At 42.8% G+C, this 15,862-nt stretch overlaps 2 protein-coding genes across 5 annotated transcripts in view; both read right to left on the bottom strand.

The window, feature by feature from the left end:
- The window catches only part of TBCEL (tubulin folding cofactor E like), a 320,977-nt gene that overhangs the window by 261,491 nt on the left and 43,624 nt on the right, over positions 1–15,862 (bottom strand). The gene's annotated exons all lie outside the window — the stretch shown is intronic.
- Positions 1–15,862, bottom strand: part of ARHGEF12 (Rho guanine nucleotide exchange factor 12) — a 69,811-nt gene that overhangs the window by 41,218 nt on the left and 12,731 nt on the right. The window contains exon 1 of one of the 4 annotated variants that reach the window (XM_061368533.1): positions 9,064–10,222. The exons of the other annotated variants lie outside the window; for them this stretch is intronic. The gene's annotated coding sequence lies outside the window, so the exon portion shown is untranslated. Of the gene's footprint in view, positions 1–9,063; positions 10,223–15,862 lie in introns of those variants that run through there. 4 annotated transcript variants of the gene reach the window in all.

Genomic DNA, 15,862 nt, shown 5'->3' on the forward strand with positions numbered 1-15,862 from the left:
CAGGCACCCAGAACCCCAAGCTTATGCTCCTGCAGCAACAGAAGCCGTTGATGAGTAAAATCAGGTCGGTTCACTGGTGTACCATTTTGGCTGGTTCAGAGCTATTTATTATCTGTTCAAGGATGAAGAGCAAGCATTCTATTTTCGATGTCTAGAAAGTTGTATAAAATCCTTCTAATGGGCAGACTACTGACAATTATTTAGAAAGAAAACCGTGAAGCTTATCATATATAATGGCACTGGAATCATGAGTTTTTTCTGTGCTTTGACATTAATGTTGACCATAGAAATCCCACTGTGTGGGAGCCAAAACCCCCCCAGCTTCCCAGTCTGAGGCTGTAACTGTGCTCACAGCTAGGTATAGCACCTCAGCCTACACAGCCAGCACTAGCCAGGAGCCCGCTAACTCTGAAGCATCCCCACTGCAGTGATGCTGAGAACCATTGGAAGGGGCACCCCAGCGCAGAGCCGGGGTGTCAGGAGCACAGTGCTCCATTCCCTGCAAGCCCTTGGCCTGCTGCTGTGGAGCACGGCACGCTGGGAATGACTCCAGGAAGCTCTGGAGCCCCTTGGCCACTGGCCAGCTTGCTTCCTGTGTTTCTTTCTTCTGCGAAGCAGGGAGGGAGGGAGGGACGCGGTGGGGAAGCGGGGCAGGCAGCAGGTCACCACTGCAGCAAAGCCTCTCGGGCACACGCAGTGTGTTGTCCAGAGGTGGTGAGGATGAAGGAGCTCCACGTGCTTTAGTTCAGCAGTAATTCCTTTAAGCCAATGCTGCGGGAAGGGATGGGCTTTGGGCAGACAGGCTGGAGATGAAGCTCCCCAGATCCCCCAGAAGAACTCTCCTCCCAGACCTGAAACCATTCCGGGCCACCGAGTTATGAAATCATCACAGGAATGATGAAGATGGAAGAGTCAGCTGAGCTAAGACTACAACTGCAATGTAACATCCTTGGTTAGCCGGACAGCAGGGAGCACTTGGTGCATTAGTTCCTTCCTGTTTTCCATCCTCCTACCTGAGGAGTACCCAGCATTTATTGATTTGCTGAAGACATTCTTCAGTTCCCAAACACTGCATCACTTGTATACCACAGCAGAAAGCAGAACAAAAGCGGATGGAGCACAGTTAAAGCACACAGAAGAGCTCCCATGAGTTTACCCAGCAACTATTTGCATTTCAGTCTTCACTTTGAAACAGCATTAAGTTTGGAAGTAGCACTGAAAACCCTCCGTGTGTTATAGTATTCAGCACTACATATAACATGCAGAACTGATTTCACCTACTGTTGTAAACACCATGCAAGCTGAAGGCACAGCAGGGTGCGGTTAACAGCTGGAGACTTACTTCCAAATCTAGCTGGCAAGTTGAGGCTATACAATAAAACCCTGTAGACATTTTGTCTGATAACTGATGAACATCAGCACATTTCCAAACAAGTTGTTCCACTCTCCGAAATACCAGCACCAATTAAAAGCCAAGTCACATTTTGTTTTTAAAATACTGGGTCAAATAATTTAAGTCATTTAAATGCATCATATTACTGAAAGTATGTCTCGTTTGTCATGCTGCATTAGGGAAATCTATTTAGAGTAAAGCCAAGGGAGAGGAATACACCTACAGCTAGTAACAGCATGGATTAAAAGTCATACTTCTCCAAGTTAGCTCACACATGCATGCACCATTCAGGACGGGACCAGTGCCTGCAGCCAAGACTGAAAAAGATAGGTTTAAGACCTAATGTGTCAAAACACAGCAGAGCGAGGAAGGATTCCCAGCTTCCAACAGTACAAAGCATTCCATTCTAGCCCAGGAGGTTGAAAATATATCTGACCATAAATAGCACAGCGTTCAGATAACCATGTTGGGTTTTTGTCCTCCCGTACTAAAATATTACCAGAATTCAAGTAGCTGCTATCTCAAAAACTGATCAAAGACAAAAATATTTAGATTCAGACGAGGGCCCCAACCTTGGAAACATTTATTCATGTGCCTAACTTTAGTCCCATTTACTTCAGCAGGACTACTCACATGCCCGTGTGTGTTTGCACCGTGCAAGTAGGAATTACTCCAACTTGTGCCGAGATGAGTAAGAAATATTGTGAAACCCATACAGAAGACAACAGCCAAAAACTGCTTGCTTGACAGAACTAATCTTTAATTAGGAGATGAACAGTTGCAATAGAAGCTTCTTCGTTGCTTTATTAGCTTCATTTAAATAAGACGGGGCTTGTTACAGGCAAACCCTTTTCCAGAATCCTAAATCTGAAAGGAAAGCAGCAAACCCACCCCAAACATAGGACAGATGAGAAACATCACAGCTTCACTCACTCCTCTTTTTCACACATTTAGGAAGACAAGAGGAAAACCAAAGGTTAAGTCAAAGTCTGATCTACACCCCCCAAAACAAGAACCTCAAACTATGTCTACCTAAAATGACATCACCCTGTTCAGGAGGCTTCCACCAAGTACATTAGTCAATGAGTAGCCTTTTGCCAGCACCGCCTCCATGGATTATGGTGAAAAAGCAAGTTGTGTAACTTGCAGCCACGCTTCTGGAAGGCTGAGCCGGATTGTACTCTCCTCTTGCTCATACACACCCAATCAGAGCCTGTAACTCGAAGAACCGAAGTCTGTTCTTGGGTGACAGTTAAATTTCATGACTATTTCCATTGCATCTAGTGCTTAGAACTCCTTCAGTACCTATTAAGCTTCATTTTCAACACCCTGCACTGACAGTCGTCAGAAAAAAGGCTACATTTTCTGTCTAAATGTGTAAACCTAGCAGGTTTAACTAAGTGCCTTGAAAGCACAGCAAGCAGGGATGCCTTAAATGCCATTCTGCAGATAATTCCCAGAATTTCATCTTGAAAGAGATGGGAAGAAAGGAAACAAAAGGTCTGGTTTCCCGGTTTGCAGATGCACATATCCACCAGAGCAGTTTTTTGCAGGGCTTAAAAGCCCTGAGAAAGGTATTATGGGAGAGTGCTGACATGACCTGAACAAAAGCAGTACCAACGTGACCTTAATGTAGAGCTAAAGGCAGTCTTCTGTCACAACAAAAAGGGGCAGACATGTTCTGTATAGGACAGCGGCTGAGTAAAAGGAACTGATGAGATAGCAAATGACAGGCGGATAGAGAGAAACACAGATGCAGCAAGTGGGCAACTATTAGCAACCAAGAAAAAACGCAGACAGAAGTCTGCCATTTCGCTGTACTGCCCACAAACTGCAGCTGGAACCACATCAGCTATTCTGTGGACAACACTGATTCAACACATCAAGTCTATTTACCTTCGCATTAACCCACTTAAAGAGCAGTTTTATGCAATGCCATCTTTTCCTCATATCAAAGTACATAAGCTCGGCAAACCACAGAATTTTCTTCCTCAAAAAATCCCCACTGCATACCGATGGTAACAGATTGCAATGTGAGGTGTGGAGAAACAGCGAGGCTGAAGATGAGACGCAAACAGCGTGGATTCCTGGGAGCTCTCAGAGCCTACGGACAGATCCTATGAACTCATAGCAAGTGCACAAGGAGGCGAAACCGAGCTAGGCAATAAAAGTTTCCATGTTATTTCTGTAGGAGGCCAAGGCAGCAACCACAGCTGACGCAATGACTCATGGAAGAATCCTTCGTGGCATTATTAGCCTTACATTACTAAAGAGCCTTGTGAACAGGCCTAGCTACTGCCTTCTGAGATGGAACATAGTGAAGTGACCGGAGAACCCCTAGAGCTAATAACCTTCTGTGTCAACTCCACGCAGTTCTCCACCTTGTAAACACCCACTGTGACTCCAGAGTTGGATTTACCCTAATAAATACCTCCAACTCGGTCAATGTTGCACTGCTTTCCTGGCCCACCAATGTTTCCATCCATGACTAGAATATGCCATTCAATCTTCCTTTTAGGTTAGAAAATGCAGAGTAGTCAATACAGCCTGTCAACACACTTCCCGATGGATCAATATAATGATCAATGCAAGGGAGCAGCACTATAGCAACCAACAGTGCTGAGTTAAGCACTTGATGCAAACTAGGTTAAGATCAATTTGATAAAAATCAAGGGAAAAAAGACAATTAGGCCTTTTCACAAGTCTGGAAATCTAGCAGGTTTCTGATGGTCTCTAAGAAGACAAGGTCAGACTGCAAGAGGAAGGTACCACTCCACTGGTGCTACTGAGAACACCTTTCCATCACAGGGATGTTTCCTCTTTGAGCATGAAATATATATAACTATATAAATATAGAGGTATCTTTCATTCTTGCAGTTTACTGGAGAGCTATTCCAGGTGAGGGATTCATTGAGAGGGATGAAGAGAAGGTGGTGGCATGAGAAGGGAGCAAGAAAAGAGAAGTCTTCTTCACAAATTAGATTACAAGAACACGGAGATTTTGCCTCCAAACGAGCAGTACATGGAATTTCCTGATGATAGAGGTAGTATCCAAATGAACATTGCTCTGTGGAAAACACTCCTTCACAGGTAGATGTGACCAGCACTAAAAGGAGCTTGCAACAGTGTCTGTTAAACAGATGAAATGAAAAATCAATGAAGAAAAATGACAAGCAGGGCACTTTGAATATACTACAGCCAACTGCAGTTCCTTCCTTAGCATCCTTTGGCTGTAAAGCTTCCAGATGGAAAGGGTTTCTATTTCTCTATGAACAGTAATGTCTGGAAAGGGTAGAAGAAAAGCATCTCTCGAGAAGTTTCATCCACAGTTCAGTCATTCAGTCCCAGCCCAAGCAAGTGCCTCAGCTATTTTCCATGACACAAGCACTTGGATTTTTCCAAGAGCTGATGTCAGGGCTTTTCATGGAGAAAGAACTGCATTTACAGGGCAGGCAAGGAAGGAGGGCTTCCCCAGCAGCTATTCTCAATGTGGCCTTTGTGCTGCTCTGCTGCTGAAGCCAGGACCCTGCAAGAACTTTTAGTCCCCGCAGAAACTCTACAAAGGGGAGGGGACAGAGACAGTTTCAGCAGCCAGTACTGTTCTTCCACTCCTGACTGACTTCCAAGGCCCAGAACCATCAGTTTTCCATCTACAGGGCCTGAAGTTACAGCCTTTTAAGACAAGGACACCTATTGTTTAGTATCTCTACAATGGGGAAGAAGCAAACTAAAACTGGGGAGCGGGGACAGTGGAAGAGAACATAAATAAACCAAGTTGTTCATTTCCCTAATGCTGCTTGTCTGACATGCAGCCTAAAAGCAAGATTTAAGCAACAGGGATGCTGTTTGCCCACAGAATGGAGTTCAGAGCAGGAATAAACTCTGTTCAGGAACCGATGAAGAACAGAGGTTGTCAAATCACAGGTGATTTCCTCCTACTTTCCAAACACGACTGGTTGCAAGTCACTAAATCTGTCCGTTTCCACCACTAGGAAAGAAAAACTGACACGTTTGAAATGGAAAAAGATGAAATGAATTAAATACCAGAAAGACTGAAAAAGACCTGCAGAAACTGTTATAATAGCAGAAATTGCAGCATGCAGATGAGAAATGTCCAGTTTGTTCACCTGCTGCAAGCTCTCATTGCATGAGCCACTCAGCAGAACTGACCAGGTTCAGGTGAAAAGTGAAGCCTTGTGATTGCAAAGTCATAACCCAATTGTCCCACTTATTTAAGTAGGTGATAGATAAACATTCGCAAGCATAGCAAACACAAGCAGCTGAAATATCCACAGTTTGGCCATGCTAAAGGAGCTCCCACATAGCCCTTTTCTCCACATTTTCACATCATCTTGGCAACCTTAGCTTCAGCTGTTCATGGCGGGGGAGGAGGGAAGCACAGAACCCATGTGCTCCAATCCAGTTTTCCTTTCTGAAACTCATTTTCACTCCCTTTGCCCCCAGACTGCTCCTCTATGGAAGGAATCAACTCAAGCAAGGAGGCTTCTTGCGCAGACAGGGTGCGGCAGCCCAAATGAACCTGCCTCCCTAAACTGGAGCTAATTACGGGGAAATGAAATGTTTGCTTTGCTTGCCAATAACTGCAATACAGAACTGGCTCAATGGAAGCAGCCCTACTCCCCCCGCCTCCCCACCATCACTCCTCCTACACGGGCGTCTGGAAAAGCTTTCGAGTTCGAGGCACAAAAATCAAAGCAAGAGACAAAAGGAACAAGAGTACTGCACTGGAGAATCTGATTTCCCTACACCAACGTAAAGCCATCGAGTGCCACAGCGTTTGCTTTCACCCGACGCATGCACAAGGGCCTGGAGATCACTCGTGTTGCCCCAGCGTGTCAAGCAGTGTTTGCATGTCATTAGGCACACAGCCTAGTTCCTTATTAATGCCATACCTAGCTTGTGGTTGTTATGAACCAGCACCGAGGCTAGTGTGGAAACAGTTCTTAAAAACAGCAAAAGACAGCAATTAGAAAGGGAGGAGAAGAAAAAACACGGCGCACGTAATACAACTGGAAATGTAGCTTTCAAAACACACTAACTCCAATTATCCAGCTTTAAGTTTTGCAAATATATGTACAAGGTTCAGAGCCACATTTGAATAGTTGGCCCAGAGTTCACATTTCTGGTGAGTAAGGAGTACAGCTGCCTGGCACAGGAGCACCACACCTCTACAGCTTGTAACTAATAAGTGTAGCTGGGGTGCAGAAAGTACCCACATTAAGATGTATTTACTATTCCTCCAACGTGTGTTTCAAAGACCCAATTCCTTCAGTTCTCTTGTTTTCGGGGTCATATTCACCCATCTAGAAATCCAATGCCAACACTTCAAACCCAGGACCTGCCTGCTCATCAGAACTAGGAATTTATCAGTTCAAAGCTAAGCAAGCACTCACCCAAAAAGCATTTTCAGCCCTGCCTTTCCTTCTCCCACCCAGCCGTGAACCTTTGGTCAAACACCACCCATTCTGCATGGGATGTGCAGACAGCATTCACCCTCATGACCTCTGCAAAGCTTCTAAATATTTGCCAGCCGCAATAAACTAATTTACAGCTAATATGTCTTAAACTACCCAAAGGCAAAGTGCTCCCAGTGGCCTAATTTACACCAGGGAAAAATTGAATACACCATTTTACAGAGAAAAAGCTGAGAGGACACCAAGAAATCATTACCACATTGTTGCTTAACCTGTACAGTGTATTATTAGCCCTTAATCCTTCACTGCTTCCAATCTGGCTAATTCTGCTGGTGAAGTTGTGCTCATGTAGATGGAAACACCAAAGGCAACAGAAATCTAAGCTATTTAAGACAAAAAATATGCAGCTAATTGACTCTTTCACCTTATTTGCTTCAACATCTCCCAAGAGGGTTTCTATCCCAGCACTGACTCATGTTTTAAAAGGAACCATGGAAAGTTTCTCAACCATGCATATGAGTTTGTCAAAGTTTACAAAAAGGGAAATATGTGATGTAAACTGAATGACAAAGAGATTAGCAACACTTGGTACTAAAGTTAAAGCTGTCTTAGTTATTTATATGGTCTAAGAAAAATAAAGAGTCTTCTGTGATATGCAAACCTATTCTTTCTCCCCTGAAATGTAGGTCTCGCCTATAAAGCACAAGACAAAAGATGCACATAGCACACATTGCATGAGAAGGGGGAAAAAAATCTACACAGGCATTCATGGCATGCTTTGCTCCTTCACATCTCATCTTCCCCCTTCATCTAAATTACAGGATAAATCCAGCAAGACCAACTGCAAAGGACTGGAGCAGAACAGAGGATTAGGATTTCACAGCAAATCTAGGCCCTCTTTCTTCTACTAGAAAATGGAAGAGAAAAAAGCCAGTAGCAAAGCTATGGTACTTGTAAAATGGCTCAAGATCCTGAGAAGAGTATGTGAGTCAAATGCATTGCTATTAATAGACTTCTGAATGTGTTTGTATTAGTATTTTCCTCTTGGGTCTCTTAAATTAAAAAATACAAGGAAAGAAAACCACATCTAGCAGGAAAACTACCAGCTGCTATAAGGCAATGAATGGCACCAGGATTCCTCAAGACATGTGGATGCAGTATAGAGATAACCTAGCTATGAGAAACATCAATAACAGGTTTGATTCCCCACCTGCTTCACTTCGAGCAGCTCTTGGTACGTCCTCCTCAGACAGGCACAATGCTGAGAACTGCCAACTCTCACTGACTTTGTTGAGAGCAGAGCTTGCAGTAACTTGTCACTCAGTATTTTAGACAGTTACCTCTTCATACAGCGCTGGAGAATGAGCATCTGTCCACTTTATAGCATATCCACTCAAACAAAGGCTTTTTACATATATACTTTCTATATCTGCATGTATATGCAAAAACCAAATTCCCCAGCAGCAAGCATCTTGCAGCCCTTCTACATCTAATCCTCATACCCAACATTAGCAGAAACTACTGCAAATACAGAGAAGTCTCTCAATGGCTATCCCTGGATATATGCTGTCTCAATTCTGCACCAACAGTACTGTGCAGACCACCATTATGACTATCCTCTACTGATGCAATTTGCTTAATCTTTAGAATACTTTAGAATAAAATAAAGGGGGGGGGGGGGGGCGGAGGGAGGGAAGAAGGAGAGGAGGTTTGATCAGTGAAAACTGTATTCAGGAAGAAAACACCACTGAAAACACTCCAAGATGGTTTCTTGAACACTAATGGGTAATTTAACATCAACACACATAAAAATATCAGATCACTGAAAATCACATTCACTTAGACTGCAAAAGCTGGTACGAAGGTTCTGCTAACACGCTGGTATGCAATTCAGCGCTGGGAAATGGAAAGAAGGTAGTGCTGCCAGCATCTACATCTGAGGCATCTTTCCTAGCTGTCAAAACCTTTGTTCTTGAGCTGAAATACCAAGGCACAGATTTCTGCAGCAAGCATATTTAATTGACCTTTTTTACAATGAAAATATAGAAGAGTAACAAAGGTTCACATAGCAGCTATTAAAAGAAAAGAGAAAAAAATAAGAATAACATCCTCCCCCCCGCCCTTTTACCAACACATACTAAAGGAAAAACCCTTCTTCTCTGAATTAAAGGCAGCTATTTTCTGATCTTTCAGTATATTTATATACCACAGAGTAGGAACAAAGACAGATATTACCTGTTTCACAAGACAAAGTCATCTGAGCAGGGAGATGCCAAAGGCCCATTTCCGGGGGGAGTACACTGAGACCAAGTCCTCTCCAAGGAGTTCAAGCTACCCCTCTTGGAAGCTTTCTCTTTTTTTCACGCTTATCCGATGTCCTTGAGAGGCATCTGCCTGATTGTTTCACTGGCCACTTGAGGGAAGGGAAGAAACTCCACCTCTTTTCTCCCACCTCCTCCCAACCACCATCAGCTGTGGCCCAAAGCTGCGCTGCTAATGGACGCACGGATAACAGCATCCACATACATCCCACATATGCATATATGGGAGACTGCATAGAACAAGAAAGCAGAGAGAAGATAGGATTTTAAAATCTAGCAGTTCCAACTCTCCTGAGGGACAGAACAATATATGCCTATATATGTATTTATGCACACACAATACACAGATACCTACATTCTGTATGTATTATATGTATCTATATGTCTATATACATATATGCATGTGCATGCATGTTATTAAACGGGATCACTGATCAAAGAAACTGCATCACACAAGATACATGAACAAAGGAGGGGCATAGGGCAGAGAGATTTTCTCCTTCAATCCACTTCCAGCCTGTTACACTCAGCCACATAATGTATTTTGTTTCCAGGCATCCTGAAAACACCCGACCACCACTGCACCTGAAAAGCACACAGGCTCAGAGAAACAGAGCCTCTGTGTTGTTTCAGAAGAGAAGAGGGCAGGAAAGAGGGTGAGAATGAAAGCATGCCTCTTTCTGTCAGCCGGGGAAAGAAAGTGGGAGGTCAAAACAGAGGGGCAAGGAGCTTACTGCTCTTCCAGCTTGTCTGACTGGTCAAGCCCTGGGGAAGAAGGATTGGAGGGTGAAGGGGCTGTTTTCTTTTTCTGCCCCAATAACCTAATTAAGTTGGTGAGCAGTGCTAGCGGGATAGAAATTTCTTCACGCTACACTGTCTGTTTGTGTTTGATTAATGTAAATCTTCCCAGGGCTCTAACCATGCCCCAGGCACTGCGATGCCTGGCTCTCCATTAACAAGCATCCCTGCCTGCACATACAGCAGGAGGAGACAGAAAGCAAGATCTCTATTTTAGCCTTTGCCATAAAAGCTCTTCAATATAATTTTTGGTGATTTCAACTACCATCCTTCATTAAATTACACTTTTTTCCCCAAAAATCATGGGGCCTATTAAAGATAAAACTGCAGCAAACCACTTAATGTATTAATAGCAGTTACTTTCTTTTGCATTTCCTTAGATCTCATGACCAAATATTTTAGACTTACACTCACCACAACTTCTGTGCTGCCCAGTCCAATGCGTGCTGGTACCAAATATAATCTCCAAGCCACAACTGCATCAAGGCTACAATTACACAGCAGACAGGAAGCCAAAGAAATCAGCTCCTACCCCTACATCTCTCCGCTCCATGGTTCTAAGCATGCAATAATTTCCCAGCTAGAGCTTGTATTTTCCATGCTTCTATCTTTTCCAGTGGCATGCATTATCATTTTCTAAATAGTGGGAAGCTGCATTTCATTGGTCTGTATTTTGAAACGTTTGCCCAGCTCCTCATTTTCTAGGAATTTCACAAATCCAAAAAGAAAATGTCAGCTCTCAAAAAGAAAATGGTCACCAGAGGAAAGCAAAAAGCCCAGTACATAGCCAGCTACTCAGATACTCACAGGCCAGCACAGCCCTTCCTTACAGAGTCCTGGTATACGACCCAAAGGACAGGACGAAAACAAGAAGTAAGACCAGTACTTTCCTTAAGCCAACATGGAATCACAAAGAGTTAAGGAAGCAAGGGAAAAGTCGTTGCAAATCCCAGAGCAGAGCTTCATACCCAGTTTATTCATGCCCGAGTGAGAATCACGTGCACCGAGCAGCCAGTGCTAAGGCATTAAGAGGGTGTCAAAACAGAGATATTTTTAAACCTGGATCACATTTTAAAACCAAGTATTTCCTAATGCTTCCCCCTAATGCTCCTCTATGAAGCGATACACAGTGATACACAGTGTATTATGTGATAATACATGATGAGCAGGCCAATATCCTTGCTTTACTAAACTACATTTTACTTAAAACACTGCTGTTTCCCATTTCCTTCATTGAACAGAGGAACTTTACCAACTTCAGCAGTCCAAACGACACACTCCAACAAGCAGTGCTTGGAAGGGATTGTCAGACCCAGATCTGCCCCCCTCCATGGAAAGCCACATTCCCTAGCTGTGTGCCTCAGTTTACCCTTCGATAACACTGCATATTGCCCTCGTGGAGAGAAATACCATGATTTATGGTATGTAAGCTGCTCTCTAATCATAAGAGCAAACATACACAACATTGTAGAGGATTCCTTATTATATCCCCCCAAAACTCAAATCCTCTCTTGCAATTTGCATGTAAAATACTTCATTTGAAACCTCTGAGGTCAGTGAAGAAATGGAGGACAGCAACAGGAATATGCTTCAAGGCTGTGTTAATGCTTTTACTCCACAAGGGACATTTTCAATCCCCCTTCAACAAAAAAATCTCTTCCTGGCATCACTACTTGGAAAAAGAAATGCATTTGTACCATGAAACACTCTTAAAGCTCCAGAAATAGATATTGCAGCCTTCTCGTCATTATTACAAAGTCAAAAACACTCTGAGGAATCCAAATGAAATTTCAGTCTATCGGGAAAAGCATCAAGGAGAAAAAGGGATTTAAGCACAGGGTACAGCAACAGCACTCATGGAAAAGTACAATGGAGAATGAACTCTGGAGCCTGTTTCATTTGTTCATTTCTTGATCTAAGATTCCTTTTACACTGCAAAAAAGGCATCTAGAAGGCTCTGGTGTAAGTAACAGGGACAGTCCTGATTGCTTCTTTCCTTAGATACTCAACTGCTGAAAGACCACTGCTTGCTAAAACAGCAGCCACCTTTTGAAGCCTATTATGTCCAGACTCAAAATATCACAAAGGTGCTATGCAACACGACTTGAGACAAAGCTTTCTTACTTCTGATGGGGAAGGGTATATAAATAACTGATTTTTAACAGGTTTATTATCCAGTGTGATCACTGCAGGACTACACAGACCAGTCATGTAAGACTTGACTTATGGAGGCAGGGTTTTTTTGCTTATGCACATAATAAAACTTACCATTTTTAAGTAGTAACTTTTATTAACATTTTTTCTCCAGCTTTTGGGAAAAAGCAACACAATGCATTCCTTTCAAGTACAAACCAATGCAGCTGCCAGGAAGCAGCGTAAAAACAAGAGAGATCCAGGAATGGAAGCTTATATCTTGCTTCCTACTCTGATTTCCCAGATTTCCTTCCCTTGGTACTCGCTCAGCCACAGGACGTAAGAAGAAAACAATCTGGAGGAAAATAATAATAACACTAAATCTTTGACCAAAAAAAGCAAGTCTGGTGCAACCAGGTTTTGAGAAGAAATTAGAGGCAGAAAAGATAGAAGTAGGACGGTAGGGTTGCTATGTTAAATGTACAGGGATTTCTACAGTCCTGGACACCAGCATAAGGAAAGAAAACACACAAAGGAGATTTCTTTTTTAATGATGTGGAAAGTGACATCTCTACTAAGAGCACAGGAAAGATGGTGAAAAAGTCAGTAGATAACTGCTCCTTATGGAGCCACATCTGTCCTTTTAGAAGTAGCATAAGAAAACATGAGACAATTAAATCAATCCAGTGCTTCTAAAACACCACGAGTTACAAGCCTGCTTATTTCAGGTTTCACTTTCCAGAATTTTCCAATCTCTTTGTTCCATCATTCTTCCTCAAGTGACCGCAATCCTGGTCCCTGTTCCCTCCCTTACACTCTACTGATTAAGGAACGCTTTGCTTCTTGCCCATATACAAACCACACGCCCTGCAACCAACTTCTTGCTCAGTTAACAGTGCTAGCAGCTCTCAGCTGGTTAGGCTGGGATATGGTAAATATTTATGCAGAATTCACAGACCTTTACCCCAATAAGGAGCCAGGCATGGGAAAAGAACAGCTTCCCAGAGCTCCATAGAGCGGAAGCGAAGTGGTCCCCAAGGACTGGAGCCCACACCCCTGTGAAAAAAAATACATGGAGCAGCAAGAAGAGCTCTGCATCTGATCACTACTGCTGCTGCTTGAATTTCTGCAACAAAACGTAAGGCTTTAACACACCAAACACTAAGCATCCCGTTTACAGCTCAGCTGAAAAGCCAAATCTCACAATTCTGGGGAAGTTCGAAGTGGCAAGGATGAAGAAATCCAGTCTGAAATAGGATGCGGGATAGGGGGATACATGAATTTTTTGTCAATGAGCATCTAACATTATAACACGTTCCACCAGTATACAAAAAGCTTGCCAATGCACTTCCTCAGCCCCTAAAATCACAAACAATAAGCAGAAAGGTTATTCCCTCATCAGAGTTCCTTAATACTTTATAGAGATGTATGTTACAAGCAGTGACTCTCATTCTCTCCCTTTCATTCTATGAGCTCAGGACATTAATTTCTCATATTTGACACAAAGCCACAAAATCCATCCCAAGCCATCTTAAATAAACGGGAACTAGCAAGACTCCTATGCATTTTGAGAGAGAAAATAAATAGTACAGTACAGAGAAGAAGCTATGCAAGAAATCAGACATATTTCAACAAGCTACTGCAGGAACTCAGAGGTTCTTGCATCCTGCATCACCTAGGCTGACCTGCATCTTTCAGACATCTGACAAACATCCGGGTGTTTTCAAGTCCAAAAATAGCAGGCCACTATTTAGAATGCAGATACCTACTGAGAAGTCACAAGTATGTTGCAGGCACTGAACCTCTTTAGGAAAGTACAGTGAATGTCTTCCCCCCTAAAAAAAGGTCAGAACTCTCATGCTTCATCAGCATCAGCACTTCTCCCTTATCACCAAGAGAGCTATAAACTATACCTGCTTTTTCATCTCTATGCCTCTGCTGCCTTATTTTCAAGTCATGTATGTTTTTGCTTTAGACACATCTTGGTCTTTGACCTTCTGTCTTTACAGAACTGATACTGATCCTCCAATGCAGCTTCTGACCACAGCAGCACACAAACACTGCCCAACCTGCAGCTGTTATCCACACTTGTTCCATCGCCTGCAGACGATTCCCTTCTGCCATGCGCAGTGGGTAAGCTCACCCTCTCTCTGCCTTCACAGCACAGATTGCCTTCTTTCCTAAACTTCCACTGGCCCGAAATGCCAGCAATCGCAAGCACCATACGACTGTGCAATCCTCTGTTTGCCTGCTGTACGGAAAACAGAAGGCAACTTGATGAACACACGAGTTAATATTTCATTTGAGTATCTGAAGTCTGGTGCATTACATAATGGGCAGCGGAAGTTAAAGATACAGAAGCTTCCTCTGAGGAGTTTCTGCAAGTCACAGTAGACAATTTAAGGAGAGCTTACGTCAGATAAAGTAATAATTGTCCTAAAACACTGCTTCAAATACACCAACTCTTCATTATTTTAGCTGCTAAGAAACGTGCCTTAAATTACTGGAACTTCATTTGAAAAATAGGAAACAGAAACAGGAAATTATTCTTGCAGTGGAAAAGTAGCTCAACAATTGCTGAAATAGAAAGACTATCCAGACTATTTGAGCAGCATTCAGCCATTCAATCTTAAATCACTACCATAATTCCCTTTTCAAAAGACTAATGAGAGAAGTCTGCGTGGCACTCTATGAGGTACAGATACTTGGCATATATAACATACTTGGGAAGGAAAGCTAAACTGAGTGCTAGCAATGGACATGTAAGCCACAAGACCTGCAATCTTTCAGGTTTCAGAGCGTTTTAGCTACACGAGAAGTAACCAAATGCCTTTAGGATCCTAGGTACCAGACAAGGACCCCCTACTAAATACCCCCACTGGACACAGCTTCAGCAGTCACTATGTGAAACTCAAGGGACAGCATCTGTAGAATGCCGAGCAAAATATGAATTAAAAACTATCATAGAAATAATAAGAGGACACCAAATCAAATGTAGGACAAGCCTCAGAGAAGTACTACCCACAAGGGAAAAAGCAAGGATGATTTAGACATGAAAGGGATAAACTGAGCAGGGTGGGCAAATACAAACCATGGGGTAGAGGATAAGAAAATGTAACAGCTCTCTACTGCTTGAGATAGAACCAGATTTCTTATACACCTCACTGAATGATTCACCACACAAACCCCCCCAGCTCCTCTCGGAACAAAACCCACCTTCCGGGCTCCAGCCAGCTGGCTAAAAAGCACGTATCAGCACAAGTTAGGATTAGACTGGCAACCCACATTACAGAGTCAATCATTACAAGGCTGAACCCTATCTGTCTGTTTTTAATGCATGGCTGCATTAACCCTAAGCAAAATGCAGTGCTTAAAACAATCATCTTCAAAAGAAGAGAACACTGAAGTCATTAAAAACTTTAAAGTGTTAATTGTAAGCATTTACTAATAGTATGTATTACTGAAGAATGTGCTAACCAAAGGAAAACGTTACAGAATGACCCACCATTTTCTGCTATCAGACAATTAGCTATAGGCAGTAATTAAAGAAAGCAAGTTCTAGGTACAAATATGGACACTGATTAAAAACCAGCTGTGAAGGCTGCTCAATCTGTTACACATCAAAACCAACCACCTATTCGTAACAGCAAAAACTGAAAGATCCTTTTTGAAAGAGAACCCAAATGCTTTCAGTCTCTCATTGTCTGGGCTGACTTCTGGCATAGGAAAATGGGATATAAGGAGCCTCGTTTAAAAGGTCATACTGTTTCCTTCCTTCATCT

Source organism: Neopsephotus bourkii, unplaced genomic scaffold (genome assembly GCF_033783945.1).
Source record: "Neopsephotus bourkii isolate Nb327-2 ecotype Australia unplaced genomic scaffold, CSIRO-AGI_Nbou_v1 NB_1433, whole genome shotgun sequence".
NCBI lineage: Eukaryota > Metazoa > Chordata > Aves > Psittaciformes > Psittacidae > Neopsephotus > Neopsephotus bourkii.